The sequence below is a fragment of the Ostrea edulis genome, chromosome 2 (assembly GCF_947568905.1).
Source record: "Ostrea edulis chromosome 2, xbOstEdul1.1, whole genome shotgun sequence".
Taxonomy (NCBI): Eukaryota; Metazoa; Mollusca; class Bivalvia; order Ostreida; family Ostreidae; genus Ostrea; species Ostrea edulis.
In genome coordinates, this window is record NC_079165.1 from 45598197 (window position 1) to 45618626 (window position 20430).

Genomic DNA, 20430 nt, shown 5'->3' on the forward strand with positions numbered 1-20430 from the left:
GACTAAGTACTACTAAACAGAAACGAGAGCAGGCCGATACCCGCAAGCATATAGTTGACTGAAACATACCTGGGGCCGCTCCCAGCAGGCATCATAGCAGACAAGAACCTGCCCAAGGCCGATCCCAGCGGGCATCAAAGATAAAGTGCAGTGTATATCATACCTAAACAACCACTAACACTATATAGGCTAAGTAATACCATTATATACAAGACATTTCATTAACACACACATACCAAAGTAATATATATATATACGAGAAAGAACCTATCATAGACTTGTGGTAGAATTCCCAAGGAATGAACGCTGAGTAGCCCCAAAAAGAACCCAGGAGATTGATGGGGATGGAGGGTGGGTAGCTACTTAACAATGCGTCCTCTCCTATCCAGTAACAACTGCAGAATCCCGCTCTAGCATCAACTGCCCCTGGTTCTCTCTTTTCATTGGTCAATATAAAAACACTACTGACCAAAAGTGATCTAAAAATAGTGAAGTTCCTACACAGCACCTATTATGTAATGAATACATAAAACAAACCTGATGAACGAAAGGCAAAACTTCACAGGAGCAATCGTAACTACTCGGCCATTTCCGCTACACTAAAAAGTAACAGCTTTTTTAATTTTCAAAATATCATATGATGTAATAAAAATCAAATATTTTATCATTTTTTAAATTCAGCTTCAAAGTTTCTTGCTTTCCCAACAAAACCATAATATTTTCTGTTATTGTCAAAAATTGATTGCCGTATCTTTTATCTTAATCTAATTATTTTGTAATTATTTTTTGCGAAAATTAAAAACAGAACTTTATTTTGACTTTAAAAATATAACAAATCGGGTCATATGTTAAATAGATTTCTTCATAGACATTCTGTAACACGTGTAATTAAATTCAGAAATTAAAAAAAAATAATAAATAAAAAAAAATAAGGGCTCTGAGGTAGAACCACGTCCACGTCGTAGAGCCTGGAAACACATAATTTATTTGGCTAAGAGTTCTGCCATAATTTAGAGAGACAAAACAATGCCTAATAATGAAAAATTTTATTAATTAAAAAAACTTTGCATTTTAATGGTATCTCGAATTAATGGAACTTTGTTGAAATACAACAGTTCTTACACAGAAGAAGAGATTTTTTTTTTGTCCACTTTCATTAAGATGTACAGTTACTGGAATAATCCTGATTAAATTTTATCTTTCTTGTCGATATCACTGACGCAGATGAGGTGATAATTACACATATCAAAAGTATTAATTGAACATGTGATCGCTATTTTAGATTGTACCATGTTTTGATCATAAATACCTGTATATATAAGTATAATAACCGTGAGAAAGAAAACAATACTTCTTGTTGGATACAAAGATTTGTTTAATATCGTTTAAAAAACATCATTCTCTTCGTAAAATCATGCATAGAATGAAGAATGTCCGTTTTCGGTTTTGGCATTTAAAACACAGTACTAGATTTACCGCTTTTGAGTATGCTGCATCTCCAGTTTAAGTATTTATACCTATTAATATTGTTTTTTTTTTTTAATTGTATGAATCAATTTGGACATAAAGATTGTTCCCAAGAAATATGAAGTTATTCTGTTAGCCGGTTTTAATACAATCTATAAAACATCGCAATCGGGGACAGTCGGGAGTACTAGATTTACCGCCCACCTAGATAACATTATGTACAGGATATACATTGTTTATAAATAATAATTTAACATATTAAATTTCAATTGATGGTTGTCAAAACAAAATCTGATGGCAGAATAGATGGTTTTCCATCGAAGCGATTAAGCAAGAGTTATTTCCCATTGGCCGCCATATTGTAGGTTAACATGCCCGGATTCCTTCATTATTCAACCAAAATCAGCCTTGTTATTCTGGTCACTGAGGTGGAGATAAACTGTTTTTCTTATTAATATACAATTGTTAATGCATTTTTTACTTCATAATTGCAATATTGCAAAGATTTCCCCACATATATTTCTGCCTTACATGTTTGAAATTGGTTGCCTAAAGATGGAAATCCACCAGTTTGACCTACAAGATGGCGGCCAAGGGTAATAACTCGGGGTCAAAATACGTCATATGAAAACTATCTATTAGGGTTGGCTTCCTTTCACTCCAGATTATTGTCAAAACAAGAGGGATTTAGTGAACTGTCATTAAAATTGCTATATAAACAAGTTAAGGATTTTTTGTTTCTTATTAGTTAATAATGAACTGAAAGTGCTATATGTGGCAAACCAAATAACAATAAGAATGATGACATACATTCCCTTCTACCTCACATCCACTGTAAGAAATATCAGGTGTCAGAACAATGGCTTTAGTGAGCATTTGGGTACCATCAGATTAAAAAACCAACTTATCTGTGGATATTAAATAAATGGTGATGCCTGAGGTCAAAAAACAAGAAAAACACCATTTTATTTATGCACAAAATACAAATATTGGTATCGATGAATATCGGCATTCTATATTTTATAACAGAATGGGTGTATATATAATTCTGCTTTTTAATCAAAAGTCACGTTTGTGACTTTTTGTCCTGTGACTTTTTGTCCTATGTCTTTTTCTCCTGTGTCTTTTTGTCCTGTGACTTTTTGTCCTATCTGATTTAAAATCATCATTGTGACTTTTTGTCCTACCGGTTTTGTGACTTTTTGTCCTGTGTCTTTTTGTCTTGTGACTTTCTGTCAGTAGATCAATGCTTGTTGTGTCTCATAATACTTACAATTAGCACCTTAAAGTTTTTAATCTAATAAAGATCTTTGATCAGTGTTTGGTGGTTTAATTATATATCATTTGGTCAATTTGTTAAATCACTCAGAGTCTCTCATTAAGTACAGGTCCTATGTAATCAAAGAACCCCTAATTATTTAGTTGGCTTCTTGTCAAGTAGCAGATGAAGTCAAATGAATGTGCTAAATAAAGACGTTAAAAGTTGTTGGTTTTTTTTTTATTAATAGTTAAGTACTAAATATCATAATGCCATATGTTATTTTTTGTTCTGACTAACTAAACTTTTCACTTTCAACTTTCTTGCAACAAGAAAAGAATTTTTTATGTGTGTACCAAGTGTCAGGGAAGATGAAGGCAAATGAAAATGCTAAATAAAGAATTTAAAGGTGGGGTGTTTTTTTTTCATCTAATAAAAAATATTAAGTGTGAAATATCATACTAATAATAATGAATTCTTTATTTAGATAGGATAGCACAATTAGCACAAATGACTAGTTTACATTGTGGTCCTGTATAAAACATATTCACAGACAGATAAATGAGAGAATAGAAAAATTCTAAATATAATTTTCTATAATTTTCACTTTCAACTCCTTGGAAACAAGAAAATATAAAAGTTTGTGAGTACCAAGTGTCATTAACTAGGTGTGAATAGGAATCCATACAGAACAGGTACAGGTGGGATTAGGGGGCTGAAGGGCTGGTAAATATGAAGCCTCAGGAAAGATGAAGGCAAATGAAAATGCTAAATAAAGAATTTAAAGGCTGGCTGGTAAATATGAAGCCTCAGGGAAGGTCCCTGAATGTCAACTGGCAGGTCCCTATATTTTCATATAAATAAAAGTTGATTATTAGTTTTCTTTACACAGTTTTGCTGTACCCTGACAGGTGTCCTTTTGGGTGAGTTTGGCCTTTTTTTTGCTATATCAATTAGTACTATTGTAGATAGTGTTAACCACAATTTCCAAGTTTTGTTATAGACACATTAAATTTAAATTTTTTGCTTTTGAATCGTTAGATTGTCTAAAGATTTCTTTAATTAAAATAGACTCAGATTTTGGTGGTGCAAAATTAATCCTAAATAATGTCATCAGTTGCTGTAGACTATCCTTGTGGCATTTGCCATGAAAATTGTGATGGGTATAAAAATGTAGGTTGTGATACCTGTGATAATTGGTTTCACCACAACTGTGAGGGATTGTCCAAAACTGATTTTAACTACTTGCAAAATTCCACATTACAATATATTTGTTCTAAATGTTGTGAGAACCAGTTTGAGGTGTTTGATTATGATAAGTCTCTAAACAGATTAGAATCGGCTATTCACTCTGGGATTTTTGAATTGGGGGTTAGGATGGAAATCATTTTTATGCGTGCACAACCTAAAAGGTTGACTTCAGGACCAGGTTTTAAATTTGACTATACAATGAAGAGAGACACTGTGGCCTCTCAGTTGGTCGGAAAGTCAGATTTTGTGCCTGTATCGGTTAAGGGAAATGGGAATTGTTTGTTTAACGCCATCTCAATGGCTATTCAGGGTGACCAAAAACTTGCTTCTGAGGTAAGGGTCAGGACTTGTCTTGAAATGTTTTATCACAAATATTATTACATAAATAGCCACAAAGGGGATAAATTAGCATTTGTATGTCCTCCATATGAGGAATCACTCAGGGATTGTGGTCAAAACTTCAAGTTTTCAAGTGCATGGTGTATTCATGCTGCTGCCTCTGTGATATCTAGATGTATTAAGTCTCTGTATCCAGCAGTAAATGGTCTCCTAGACCCACCATTTTCCATATTAAACTGTGAATTTCAACCCCGGGCTTTAAAAAGCAAACACACCATCAATATCCTATGGTCTAGTATGGTGCCTTCAAAAACTGATTACTGGGTGACCAATCATTTTGTCCCCCTGCTGTCACCTGCTCCAGTAAATGTGTTGAATATTTCACCAACATCTCCTGGGGTACTTAGATCTCCTGATATTTCATCCGTATCAGAATTTCCACCACTGTCTCCTACCACTACCACCACCTTAGACCACTCATATGGAAAACAGAATCTGCAATCCCCTGATTCACTAGAAAACAAAGATTATCTCCCCTCATTAAATAACACCAACCAAACTTGTGATCATGATCAGTCCTCTGAAATTTCATCTGTGACAATTAATGAACAAGAGTCGCAACTAGTTGACCAAAATCAAAATAATTTTTCAGCAAGTCCTGTCCACATTAATGAGTCTAGTGAATCGTTGAAAGACCTAGACAATTCTTTGATAAATGACACAAAATTCACTGTTAACGAGTCTGTCCACAGCTTAGCTAATGGGTGCCTAGACAAATCATTTTTAAATCAAGATGACTTATTACATGTGCTGCATTCCTACTCAGTATCAGAATCACACTCTACAATTCCTCAAGGTTTAAAAAACAATGTATATTTTGTTGTTCAAAATAATGGCAATATACAAAGTGACAAACGCAATTGTTTCCCTGATGACCGTGGGGTCTGGACGAAAGGGAATGTAATAAACACTAACTTTCTTCAGCAGGACTCAGGGGACAACAAAATCATTTATCTCAAAAACAATGTTTACCATTCCAGAACTAAACAGAACGGCAAAATCAAGCTTATTCCTTTTGACCCACAACCAGAATTCTCTAAACTGTTCACACTTCGTCGTTATTACACAACCCTTAAACTGGACTCCACTTACAAAAGACGCATTTCTTGGCTTAATTCCACAAATGTTTTCGTAGTAGAGTATTTGGGCTGCTTCCCTGGCCTGGCCCCTCATGGAAATTCTAAATATAAGCAAGAATACGTTCGTACACCACCTGCTGTAATGCAAGAAATTTCAGATCTTTTGAAACAAAAAAACCCCAAATCAAGTCTTTAATGAATTAAATGCCAAATATGAAATACTTAGTGGGCCATCCAGTATTAATCAGGTTTATGACAAGAAAAAACATGATGAAAAAAAGAAGAAGAATAAATGAATCAGGACATGTCATACACAGACGCAATATTGCAGACCACATCAGGGAAATTGACAGTTCAGTGGCATCAGGCCATTCTTTAGTAAAATCTATTATAAGAGATCAGGGGAAAGCACCATGTTTAGTTCTTTACACTGACGACCAAATTGCTGACATTAAAACTTTATGCTGTAGTGGACAGACAATTTTAGGTGTGGACAAAACATTTAATCTATGTGACATGCATGTTACTGCAACATGTTATAAGCAAGTCAGGGTGATAAAGGATAGAACTAAAGCACCGCCAATATTTCTTGGACCTTTATTCATTCATGACAACAGTGACTTTGAGTCTTATAGTAATTTTTTTTCACCATTTAAGGACTAAACTTTCGGACACGGACAAGTCGAAATTGATATTTGGTTCAGATGAGGAGAAAGCTCTCGTTAAAGCAATAACTGAGTGTTTTCCTGAGTCAAACCACATTCTTTGTAAACGGCATTTGTATCAAAATACAAAGCAAAAACTAATTGACGATAGTGTAGACAAGACAGATAGACAAAAATATTAGATCTCATTTTCAGTGATGACGGGTTAATCAATGCTGATGACAGCATTTGTTTTGATTATAAATCTGAACAAGTCGAAGACCTCTCTAAGGAGGTGTCAGACAAATTCTTAAAACATTACACAAAACTTCGAACAAATCTCAAAGAAAAAGTAAATAATCCAATCAGACAGGATTTAATTGATGAGCCATGGACAAGTAATAATTATGAATCCTTAAACCATGTCTTGAAACAAGCCATTGATTGGAAATCAAAACCATGTGCACTACTGGATCTTATAAATATTCTCACAACTCTGATAGAGTCTCAATTCAAAGACCTTAAGAAATCACTGGTAGGGGTAGGACAATTTACACTGGGGGAAACTTACAAACGTTTTGGTGTTTCAAAATCGGTATGGGTAACCAAGACAAATGATGAACGAAATAGACTGTGCAAGAGATTTCAACAGCATATATCTCAAGACAAACGTACAATAACTTCCACAGACGGGACAATGACCATACTTCGACCAAGAACATTAGGAAAAAAGATAGGACAAACGAAACGTAAAATAGTGGACAGGACTACAAACTTCAAAAAACCTAAATCACAATAGATCAGTTACATTTCCTGACCCTTTCAGGCTTTTATATTCCTCACTTAGTAAATTGTTAGAACTTAGAGTAGGATTACTTTCAGGCTTATTCCTCCCCCGCCAGACGGGTGTGTCCAGTGAATACAGCTTGATATTATGTAGGTTAGAACTTTTAGAGTAGGGTTACTTTCAGGCTTATTCCTCCCCCGCCAGACGGGTGTGTCCAGTGAATACAGCTTGATATTATGTAGGTTAGAACTTTTAGAGTAGGGTTACTTTCAGGCTTATTCCTCCCCCGCCAGACGGGTGTGTCCAGTGAATACAGCTTGATATTATGTAGGTTAGAACTTTTAGAGTAGGGTTACTTTCAGGCTTATTCCTCCCCCGCCAGACGGGTGTGTCCAGTGAATACAGCTTGATATTATGTAGGTTAGAACTTTTAGAGTAGGGTTACTTTCAGGCTTATTCCTCCCCCGCCAGACGGGTGTGTCCAGTGAATACAGCTTGATCTTGCGTAGGTTAGAACTTTTAGAGCAGGGTTACTTTCAGGCTTATTCCTCCCCCGCCAGACGGGTGTGTCCAGTGAATACAGCTTGATCTTGCGTAGGTTAGAACTTTTAGAGCAGGGTTACTTTCAGGCTTATTCCTCCCCCGCCAGACGGGTGTGTCCAGTGAATACAGCTTGATCTTGTGTAGGTTAGAACTTTTAGAGTAGGGTTACTTTCAGGCTTATTCCTCCCCCGCCAGACGGATGTGTCCAGTGAATACAGCTTGATATTATGTAGGTTACAACTTTTAGAGCAGGGTTACTTTCAGGCTTATTCCTCCCCCGCCAGACGGGTGTGTCCAGTGAATACAGCTTGATCTTGTGTAGGTTAGAACTTAGAGTAGGGTTACTTCCAGGCTTATTACTCACCCATTCCATTTGCATTTTGTTAATTTGAATGTTCATATGTTCTGCCCTTTAGCTGCATAACTATTTTTTTTATGCTAATATAATGTTACAAATGTTGTTTTTTTTCAATTATGAATCTCATATGGTCTTTTAAAATTTTAAATATTTATTTATTTTTTTTTATTATTGTAATGGCTTTTGTTGGCATCCTCTTTTTCCCAAACAAGGATATCGTAATGAAATATATAATCTTAGTGATTTTTATATGAAACGGATTGTTTTATTTTAAAAAAAAAATTCTAATTATGTAATATTGAAATATTTTTTATGGTATTACAGTAAGTGTTTATATTCCTATCTCTTTTCATCTATTGATCTGTTCTTTTTATGGTCAAGGCCCTAAAATATTTCATTGTTTCATTTAAAAAACATTAAAGTTTTTTACCTTTGCATTTATTTTGGTGGTTTTTTGGTCCTTTAGTTTCAATATTTTTATTTAACATAAATAAAATACCAATTAAATTCTTATTTGTAAATGTAAAACTAAAGATGTTTCGTGTATTTTTAATTTTTGTCTCTCGTATTAAATATTTTTGTTCCTTTGGTTTTAATATTTTTATCTAACATAAGCAGAAAATAACATGCCAATGCAATTCTTCTTTGTAAATGTAAATTAACTAAAGATGTTTTAAATTTTTGTCTCTTATATTCTTTATAGTTTGGTTTCCTTTGGTTTCAATATTTTTTATTTAACATAAGCAAAAAATAAATTATAAATGGATTTCTTGTTTATAAACGTAAATTTAAAGATGTTTTATGTGTTTTAAATTTTTCTATGTTGTGTTCTTCATGATTTTGGTCCTTTGGCTTTAAATTTTTCATTTAAAAAAGAAAGAAATTATGGCTCTACAGAAAGGAGGCCTCCACGTGGCTAGAGCTGGGAACATATGGAAACTATGAATGTTTAAATAAACTTCAAATTCATGTTTTCCTTATGGCTAACTTCCTTATTTATGTATCTCTTTAATTTAATCGGGCGTGGTATACCTTTTCTCACATAATCACCAGTGTGAGATTGACTTTACCCATGTGAGACAGCCATGTGAGATTTTTCTGTCTCACACTGCTGCGACGTCATTTGATTGTGACGTCATATATTTTCTATGATTTACGTTACACTGTGAAGATTTACGTTACACGGTGAAGTAAATATAGATTATTATATACTTTCAATTTCATCTCTTCTTTTTTCTTTAAAAGTTTGCGGGCATATATCACACGATATATGCCCGGAAACATTCCTGCCCGCATACATTACGTCACAATCAAATTTCTACGCCGTTAATTTTCAAATTTTTCGTGTTTTTCATCTTTTACTCAGTTAAACCGATAAAGTTATTGTTAAAAATAAAATTATTGTTAGTTTCTAAATGAAATTGAAAGTATATAATAAAAAGGTTATAGACTTTGTATGGGAAATATGACGACCTCGTTTTTTGTCGCGAACGGACCTCGCAAGCTCGGTCCGTCTACGCGCCAAAAACCTCGGTCGTCATATTTTCCCATACAAAGTCTATAACCTATAAATATCACACTCTAATGTTGATCTCGGACCTGGGATTGGCCCCGAGAGTTGATCTCGGCCCGAGCCCGTAGGGCGAGGGCCGAGATCACTCGAGGGGCAATCCCAGGTCCGAGATCAACATTAGAGTGTGATATTGTTTATATCATATACCTAAAACACGACAAGTTGATAAACATTTTTTTTTAAATTGGGGGGGGGGGGGTATTGACCCAAACATAAATACATGGTATACTGTACAACGATGTTTGACTATTTCATTCCTTCAGTGAGTTTACTTTAATGGTTATGTTTCCAGTACTATTGGCATTGTGAAACATGCTAAAGTCTGGGTTTTGTAGCTTTATTCCATTGCTGGTCACAATAATTGGATGATTAATCATGGACATCCCCTCATGTGGTCTAGAATCTGGACGTTTTAATTAACTGAACTGCTTGGCTGAGAAACTCGTCATATCTATCGCTGTGCTGTTCATGTACATACTATTAAGCAGCTCCTAGGGGCTTGCTAATGAATACTAAAATTGGAAATAAGTGAATTATTTTGATTTCTTTTTTCGGATTTACCAAACTCGCCCGTTTTCATTATTTCATATAATTTGTAAGAGTTGTAGAACTTTGTTTACGTGGCGTCATCGTATGAACGGGAATGTTTACAGATCTGATGCTGCTATTTATTTGCTTAGGGAATGTTACCTTATACTGAAGTAAGTAAGACAGCCCTACCTACATGCAGCTATATCATATACCTAGTAGTGTATCAGCCCTGATACACCTATCTTGGCTAGGGTGAGACAGCTGCAAGTAGGTAGGGCTGTCTCGCCCTAAGGGCCGAGATATCTCTGTCTCGGCCCGTTGTCAAGGGGCTGTCTCGCCCTCAAATTTCAAATGGCTATTTCTTCTTTAATCTTTTGAAATCTAACATAACTACATGAAAAAATGATGTTAGACACAATTTTTTTCATATATAATACTTTCTTCCACGACAAAATTTAATTTAAGCAGAAAAATTAAATAAAAACGTTTTTGAAAACAGCGCTAAATTGTAGCGAGTATCTAAGCAAAGGGGGGTAACCCAAGTAACAATTGTTTATTTAGAACAATAACACGTTTAACTTCATTTCAAAACAATCAACGTTCCAGGTGACAGAAAACAGTAGGAGGATTATGGAGGGTGATACTGAAGCATTTTCAGAAATCCCCGGTCCTAATGGAGATAAAATGTTAATTTACAGCAATGTTTGATGTAGAAAACTGTTTTAAAACGATTTCTGAAATCTAAAATCCCGAGGACTTGGCAATAAAACGAGAAAAGTAGAACCATTATCTTCCGACGTATTTCAACGACTTATAGATGCTAAACAGATGGGAAACGGTAAAAAAAAAAACTTACTTCAGTATAAGGTAACATTCCTTAAGCAAAGAAATAGCAGCATCAGATCTGTAAACATTCCCGTTCATACGATGACGCCACGTAAACAAAGTTCTACAACTCTTACAAATTATATGAAATATTGAAAACGGGCGAGTTTGGTAAATCCGAAAAAATAAATAAAAATCAGCAATGGAATAAAGCTACAAAACCCAAACTTTAGCATGTTTCACAATGTCAATAGTACTGGAAACGTAACCATTAAAGTAAACTCTCTGAAGGAATGAAATAGTCAAATATCGTTGTACAGTATACCATGTATTTATGTTTGGGTCAATGACACCCCCCCCACCCACCCACCCAATTTAAAAAAAAAAGTTTATCAACTTGTTGTGTTTTAGGTATATGATATAAACAATATCACACTCTAATGTTGATCTCGGACCTGGGATTGCCCCTCGAGTGATCTCGGCCCTCGCCCTACGGGCTCGGGCCGAGATCAACTCTCGGGGCCAATCCCAGGTCCGAGATCAACATTAGAGTGTGATATTCTATATGTCTCACCCTAGCCAAGATAGGTGTATCAGGGCTGATACACTACTAGGTATATGATATATATAGAATATCACACTCTAATGTTGATCTCGGACCTGGGATTGGCCCCGAGAGTTGATCTCGGCCCGAGCCCGTAGGGCGAGGGCCGAGATCACTCGAGGGGCAATCCCAGGTCCGAGATCAACATTAGAGTGTGATATTGTTTATATCATATACCTAAAACACAACAAGTTGATAAACTTTTTTTTTTAAATTGGGTGGGTGGGTGGGGGGGGGGGTGTCATTGACCCAAACATAAATACATGATATACTGTACAACGATATTTGACTATTTTATTCCTTCAGTGAGTTTACTTTAATTGTTATGTTTCCAGTACTATTGGCATTGTGAAACATGCTAAAGTCTGGGTTTTGTAGCTTTATTCTATTGCTGGTCACGATAATTGGATGATTAATCACGGGCATCCCCTCATGTGGTCTAGAATCTGGACGTTTCAATTAACTGAACTGCTTGGCTGAGAAACTCGTCATATCTATCGCTGTGTTGTTCATGTACATGTATATACTATTAAGCAGCTCCTAGGGACTTACTAATGAATACTAAGTGAATTATTTTGATTTCTTTTTTCGGATTTACCAAACTCGCCCGTTTTCATTTTTCATATAATTTGTAAGAGTTGTAGAACTTTGTTTACGTGGCGTCATCGTATGAACTGGAATGTCTACAGATCTGATGCTGCTATTTATTTGCTTAGGGAATGTTACCTTATACTGAAGTAAGTTGTTTTTGTTTTTTTTGTTTTTTTACCGTTTTCCATCTGTTTAGCATCTATAAGTCGTTGAAAAACGTCGGAAGATATTGGTTCTGCTTTTCTCGTTTTATTGCCAAGTCCTCGGGATTTTAGATTTCAGAAATCGTTTTAAAGCAGTTTTCTACATCAAAATTGCCGTAAATTAACATTTTGATCTCCATTAGGACCGGGAATTTCTAATAATGCTTCAGTATCACCCTCCATAATCCTCCTACTGTTTTCTGTCGCCTAGAACGTTGATTGTTTTGAAATGAAGTTAAACGTGTTATTATATACTTTCAATTTCATCTCTTCTTTTTTCTTTAAAAGTTTGCGGGCATATATCACACGATATATGCCCGGAAACATTCCGGCCCGCAAACATTACGTCACAATCAAATTTCTACGCCGTTAATTTTCAAATTTTTCGTGTTTTTCATCTTTTACTCAGTTAAACCGATAAAGTTATTGTTAAAAATAAAATTATTGTTAGTTTCTAAATGAAATTGAAAGTATATAATAAAAAGGTTATAGACTTTGTATGGGAAATATGACGACCTCGTTTTTTGTCGCGAACGGACCTCGCAAGCTCGGTCCGTCTACGCGCCAAAAACCTCGGTCGTCATATTTTCCCATACAAAGTCTATAACCTATAATTATTGTTCTAAATAAACAGTTGTTACTTGGGTTACCCCCCTTTGCTTAGATACTCGCTACAATTTAGCGCTGTTTTCAAAAACGTTTTTATTTAATTTTTCTGCTTAAATTAAATTTTGTCGTGGAAGAAAGTATTATATTTGAAAAAAATTGTGTCTAACATCATTTTTTCATGTAGTTATGTTAGATTTCAAAAGATTAATAGAAGAAATAGCCATTTGAAATTTGAGGGCGAGACAGCCCCTTGACAACGGGCCGAGACAGAGATATCTCGGCCCTTAGGGCGAGACAGCCCTACCTACTTGCAGCTGTCTCACCCTAGCCAAGATAGGTGTATCAGGGCTGATACACTACTAGGTATATGATATAAAATATTTTGCATTGTTATCTTTGAATTTTAATTTATATAGCTTTCTGACGGACAACCTTGGGTTTTTCAGTTTACACTTACAGTGTAAACCATTTTCGGGTATGCTCTTTCTGCCTATCTAATTAGTTTTTGCATCGAAGTTCAAATGAGGATTTTGATAATTTAGAATTTTCTCAAAGCTCCTAAATTTATACACTAAACTGTAGGTAAAATGTGAGAAAAATAATCCTTCATTATTTACTCGTGTGGGATAGGGAAATTCCACCTCTGGAACAAGATTCGCTGTCTAGGACTCGGCAAAGCCTCGTCCTAGACTGCGAATCTTGCCCCCTCGGTGGAATTTCCCTATCCCACACTCGTACTAATGAAGGATTCTATTAATATTACGTCACAAGCAATGGCGCCGGATGTATTGGATTTTTCTATGAATTGGCTGTATAACGGTAACGGTACCAATTCAGTGTACCATTTTTTCCAGATAACCATTTCTCAACCCATCTAAGAGGATTCCCTGGGTATGTGATCGCAGTATTGGGTATAGTGTACTTTTTTCTGTGTATAGTGGTTTTTCTGGGGTATAGCGGAGATTCCAGTAACCCCCTTCGTATTTATTGTATTTTCAGGTAAAGTATATTGCTTGATTATTGATGTGCATATGTAAGCAAATCTATGTTTATGCATAATACTTGAAAAAAATTAATAACATCCATTGGCCTTAATAGATATCTAATGCCTGAACAGATTAAAACCCTACCCCCGTCGCGTACGCGTATCTGTTGTTTTTACAATCTCATTAAAGTCAGCTCCTCGATCCGCTCCTTTATTTTTATTTATTTATTTACTTTTCGCTACTCGAGACCTCGTGTAGCGACAACAAAACAATAAAAATAAAGGAGCGGACCGAGGAGCTTATTTTAATCGGATTAGTTGTTTTTATTGTCTGGAATATGGTTATTTGACATAACATATCTTAGCAATGAGTAGCATTAAAAATTTCCCATTCATACCTAAATGATCTCAAGATATTTATTTTTTGGAAAAACGATAAAGAACGCTGTAACCAAAAAACTCTATTTTTCATTATTTTCAAAATTGAATTTTACACCTTAACGGAGAAGAAGGCATTTTTAACTAATAGTCATGCAGGTGTCTGACACAGAGATTCTGAAGTCTACAAACGGAAATAATAATGTAGGGATGATCGCGTATATTGATTGATTGATTGTTGTTTAACGTCCCTCTTGAGAATATTTCACTGATATGGAGACGTCACCACTGCTTGGGAAACAATGATACATTTTATAGAGAGAAATGTAAAATAAAAAGATTACACAAAGAGTACAACACTGAGGTATACATTTCTGAGAAACATAACTTACACCCCCTGAGTAACTGAAACTGAGAAATAACACGGTTACATACTTGGATTAACTAACCTACATGCTTGCCGGCCATGGTTTTTGTGTATTCAACTAAAACACTTTAAAAATAGCCCCATACCGGCTTATTTGGTCATTTTTGAAAATTATTTTTGTACATTAAATCTTTCCACAACCTTGGTGTAAAAATGCATAATGGCAAAAATTACAAATTCCGACCCCCCCCCCCCCCCCTCCCCTTGCACTTGATCTCTAAGGAAGGATATCATAACATATTTGGAATGAATTGTTAGAGAAAGTTGTAATTTATCACTTGTTAAAACAACATGCTACGCAGAATTTTCGAAAGTATTTACCCGCAAACAAGACTACCCTCAAATCCACATGTTTTTCACAACTGCTTATTTCTGAAAATTACACAAAATTTCCTAATCATTGGTACAAATATTAAGAGAAAACAAGAAGAGGAAACGCGAAGAATCGCGCAGGGAAAAACAAAATAATTCTTTTAGATATATGGAACTACAATTGAAGTTCATTTTGATTGGACAAATACTATGGAGCTCCAAATTAACATAAACTCAAATAATTGAAGATATCAATTCAATTATTGCTCTCTTTAATTGAATTAATGCGTGCATTAAATCAATTATTGCTCTCATCAAATGAATTAATGCGCGCTTCAATTCCATTATTGCTCTCATCAATTGAATTAATGCGCACATCAATTGAATTAACGAGAGCAATAATAGATTTGATGCGCGCATTAATTCAATTATTGCTCCCTTCAATTCAATTGACGAGAGGATCAATTTCGTAGAAATATTGCTCGCAATAATTAATTCAGAGCTCAGTATAAATAATTTGATGACCTCTTTAAGGTATTCCATGTATAATGAAAGGATAATGAACAATTTTGAAGAGAGCAACAATTCAATTAAAGAGATAATTAATTTAATTGTGGATATGTTGAATTGAAGATATCTTTAATTATATGGTTGCTCTCTCTAAAGGAATTATTGCTCTCTTCAAATGAATTAAAGATATCATTAATTCAATTGAAGAGGGCAATAATTGAATTAATGCGCACATTAAATCAATTATTGCTCTCCTCAAATGAATTCATGCGCGCATCAATTCAATTATTGTTCTCATCAATTGATTTAATGCGCGCATTATATCAGTTATTGCTCTCTTCAATTGAATTGTAGCGCGCATCAATGTAATTGTTGATATCATTAATTCATTTGAAGAGATCATTGATTCAATTAAAGCGCGCATCAATTCAGCTGAAGAATTAATGTTATCATCAATTCAATTAATGCGCGCAATATCATTTATTATTTGAAGAGATCTTTAATTCAATTGTTGCGCGAATATTGAAGATATCTTCAATTATTTGAGTTTATGTAAATTTGGCGCTCCATAAATCACCGGTGTGATACCTTTAACACATTAGACGATCGATCCCGATGCCGGCTTATTTTGTAGAATATTGAATATACCTTTCTGTATGCAGAATGTGTATTGATACAGTAGTTCATATTTTTTAAAATTATTACCACCCCCCCCCCCTCACCCTTTCAAATTTTCTGTTCCAAACTCGGCTATGTCGTACTCGTTTACCGTTTCCCCCTTCTTTGGTCCCTGTCTGATAAATGATTGTACAATTCTCTTCGGTCAATTTCTAATGATGAGCGAAGTACTGACAATCTCAACTGTACTAAGGTTGATATCGACTGAGATTCGTCTCATTGGATATTTGGACTGACGCCTTCACCAACAAATGTCCAGCCGATTATATTATATTAAACTTTTTGACAATGCAGTAGCAGTCAAAGGTTTCCATTTCCCAGAATTTGCTGTAGTCGAAATAATGAAAGGTGTAAAATACCATACATAGAAAAATACGCCGAATTAACATCGAGTAGGAATAAAATTGTAAATCAAACGTGTATTCCTCGAGAACACTGCGTACATAATTATTTCATGATATATCTTTATTTGGTTCTGTCTTCTTTAAAATTGCTTGCAAATTCCAGGGTCCGGAACACCCCCACCCCCACCCCCTAGATATGCACATGATGATCGATATGTGTATTGGAATCTTGACAGACAGTAAATATATAGGACACTTATTCAAGATTCGAGGTAAATCGAGGAACAGTATGTGTTTTGAAAAGACTTAATAAAAAACACGAAAATCTCAATTTGGACTCTGGTTAAGTTGCAATTAAGTGAGCATTCACCCGATGAAGTTGAAAGTTCTGCAAATTTCCGAAATTAGTTTGATTTCACAAAGAACCGTCAATACAGGGTCGATTTTGAACAAATGTTCTCGATTTTCCATATAGAGATGCGAATGTATTGATTTGTAGTACATCACTCCATCCCCACCATTAAATCGTGTGCTTTTTTCAGATACTATTAGACAGTTAAAACAACATTACAGTATATGGAGAATATGACAGTCAGACCCCTACCCCATACCCATCCATCAATGATTTGCACTACCTAGTATACATTTCATCTTCAGGGTACTCACTCTTGCTTGACATCTCTGCATCATCATTTACTCACATTCTCCACAGCCAAACACACTTGAGGCACTGCCTCTATTGACAAGAGTTGGTTACAGGTTTTTAAGGCAACTACAGGTACAGCCAAACACATGCGCACCGTCTAAAAAATTACAGTTCAGAATATACAGTAAACACACCATTTGTCCATGGCAGTTTTAGCTTTTATAACGAAATTCGAATCACACTGCAAGTTTCAAATGAATCCTCGCAAGGTCTGGAAAAACCAATGGGCAGACTGACTAACAGACAGAGTGACGGACGGAATTTTTATACAAAGAAAAACCCATCAAGCCTGGTCCCCTTCGGTTTTACAAACCGGTAGGGGATTGATAATCACACTGGGGTCATTCCGCAAAATAAGCCTAAAGGAGAATGCAGGACCAGCATCCAAACACGTCCAGACCCACTCGAGCTACTTATGGAGAAATGGGGCACTGGTGTCCAAAATGTCCTCAGAAAGGAAAGAAAACGAAAGAAAAGGACCTCTGCTACAAATGTGGTCAGCTAGGGAACTGGATCAGCGACTGCTCAGCACGAGGGATAGGAGAAATGGCTCCAGAAATTGTTTTGCCGGTGTCTGGTTCAAAGAAAGAAACGGTAAATTCGAATGATCCCATCGACCGAACCCATGGGTTTTCTTTCCGTTACACAGCATTCACAGTTGAATGGAATGTAACGGAAAGAAAACCCGTGGGTTCCGACGATGAGATGATCCAAGCAAATGGCAGAACTCTGCGTGGGTCGCCAAATTAACACAAACTCAAATAAATATCTTTAATTATTTGAAGATATCATAAATTCAATTATTGCACAAAATTATTAAACTGATGCGCGCATCAATTCATTTGAAGAGAGAAACAATTCAATCATAGCACTCATCAATTCAGCAGAATAAGTACTTAATTAATGCTATCAACAATTATGTTAATGCGCACAGTGATATCATTAACTGAATTGTTGCGCGTGTCAAATGAATTAATACTTACTTACTTATCCTCTTCGACCCCGGTGGGACATAAGGCTTCAACAAGTTGTCTCCATCTAGCTCTGTCCTTGGCAATATACTGTGCCTGTCCCCATGAGTAGCCCATTTCCTCAAGTTCTGATGTTACGGTTCTCCTCCAGGTGGTACATGGTCTGCCTCTTTTCCTCTTTCCAGGTGGTGTCCAGTGTAGAGCTACGTTGGGAATCCTGTTCTGGGGCATTCTCATTACGTGACCAAGCCATCTCATTCTTCTTTGTTTTATCTCTGTGCTGATGTTCTTGCTTTTGCACTTTTGGTGTAGGTTTTTATTACTGATTTTGTTTGGCCAAAATATTCTGTTTATTTTTCTAAGGCAGCTGTTGTGGAAGGCCTCAATTTTTCTCATATCACTGTCTATAACACGCCAGCATTCAGACCCATACAGGAGGACTGATTTCACATTGCTGTTATAAAGTTGGACTTTGGTCCTCAGACTATAGCTGTTTGATTTCCAGATGGTTTGGAGTTGGGCGAATGCTGCACGTGCTTTGTTGAGTCTTGCCTTTATGTCTTTCCCAGCACCGTTGTCCTTGCTAAGTATGCTTCCTAGGTAGATGAAGTCCTCGACCTCCTCTAGCGGTTCTCCATTTAAAACCACAGGTTCCACTGGAGCATTTATTGTCATCACCTTGGTATTTTTGGTGTTGATGTTAAGACCAGTTTGTTTGGCAAATTTGTTCAGCTGATCTGTTTTTTCTTGTAGATGGGTCTTGTTCCCTGAGATATCTGCAAGGTCGTCTGCAAAGTCTAGGTCCTCTAGGTTGCTGAACATAGTCCACTGGATACCTCTCTTCTTATCTGCTGTGCTGTTTCTTTGGATCCAATCAATGACTATTAATAAGAGGATAGGTGACAATATACATCCTTGTCTAACTCCAGATTTGACACTAAAGGATTCGGAGATGTTCTTTTCTAATATGACACTGCATTCAAAGTTTTCGTAGAATGCTCGCATAAGGTTACAGATCTTCATTGGGATTCCATATGATCTAACTATTTTCCACAATGTATCCCTATGCACACTGTCAAATGCCTTCTTAAAGTCAATATAGTTGATGTATAGTGGCATTTTCCATTCAATACATTGTTCGATGATATTACGAATGGCAAAAATCTGGTCTATGCAGCCTCTTCCTCTTCTGAACCCAGCTTGTTCTTCTCTCAATTTATCATCAATAGCTTCATCTATTCTGCTGAGAAGTATTTTGCAGAATACCTTACTGGGGACTGAGAGCAATGTTATTCCTCTCCAGTTATCACACATTTGGAGGTCTCCCTTTTTTGCTAGTTTTACGATAAGTCCTTTACTCCAATCAGATGGTATAGTCTCGTTTTCCCAGATGGATACAAATAAGCTCAGTAGTTTGTTTGCTGATGTGACAATATCTGATTTTAGCATTTCAGCATGGATGTTGTCAATGCCAGGTGATTTCCCATTTTTAAGATTTTTAATAGAATTTTTAACTTCCTTCAATGTCGGTGGTTCGAGGTCTCTTTCCAGGTCTTCCTCAGCAGGTACAGGAGTAGTAGGTTCATCAGGTTCTGGGCAATTTAATACCTCTTGAAAATACTGGATCCACCTTTTGGCCTGTTCATGATCTGTCGATAGTGGGTGGCCGTCTTTGTCCTTGACAAGAGCTGGTTGGGTTGTATTTTTACCACATAGCTGTTTAGTTATCTTATACACAACGCTCATTTCTCCATGAGAAGCTGCATGTTCTGCTCTTTTTGCAAGGTTGTCAAGGTGCATTCTTCTGTCTTTTCTTGCACTTCTTTGTCTTTTTCTCTATATGAAATTTGCATTTGTTCTTGTAATCTGGTCGATTTTGTGCTTATGATATTTTGTTTCAGTTTATTCCTTTCACTTATTCTTTCCCATGTGTCTGATGTTAGCCATTCCTTTTTTGTTCTATAACCCAAAGTTTTTGCAGCTGTTTCAACATATGTTTCTTTGATGGTGTCCCACTTTCCTTGAATGTTATCTTGATCATCAGGGTTGTTTTCAAGTGCTTTAAATCTGTTTTTTAATTCCAAATTGAACGCCTTATTAATATTTGGGATTTTTGATTTATCTATGTCAAATTTCCTTTTCATTCCTTGCTGTTGGTGATTTCTGCATAGTTTCAGTTTGATGGTAGCTTTCAACAGGTAGTGGTCACTGTTGACATCCGCACCTCTGTATACTTTAACATCATATAATGATCTAGGCATGGAATGTTCGCACAATGTTTGAAACATCAAAGACAGCGCAGGTTGCCGATGAAATGCAGAGATATGGACTTGACATTCTAGGAGTGAGTGAATGTCGCTGGTTAAAATCAGGAAAGATGAGAGTGAACAGTGGCCA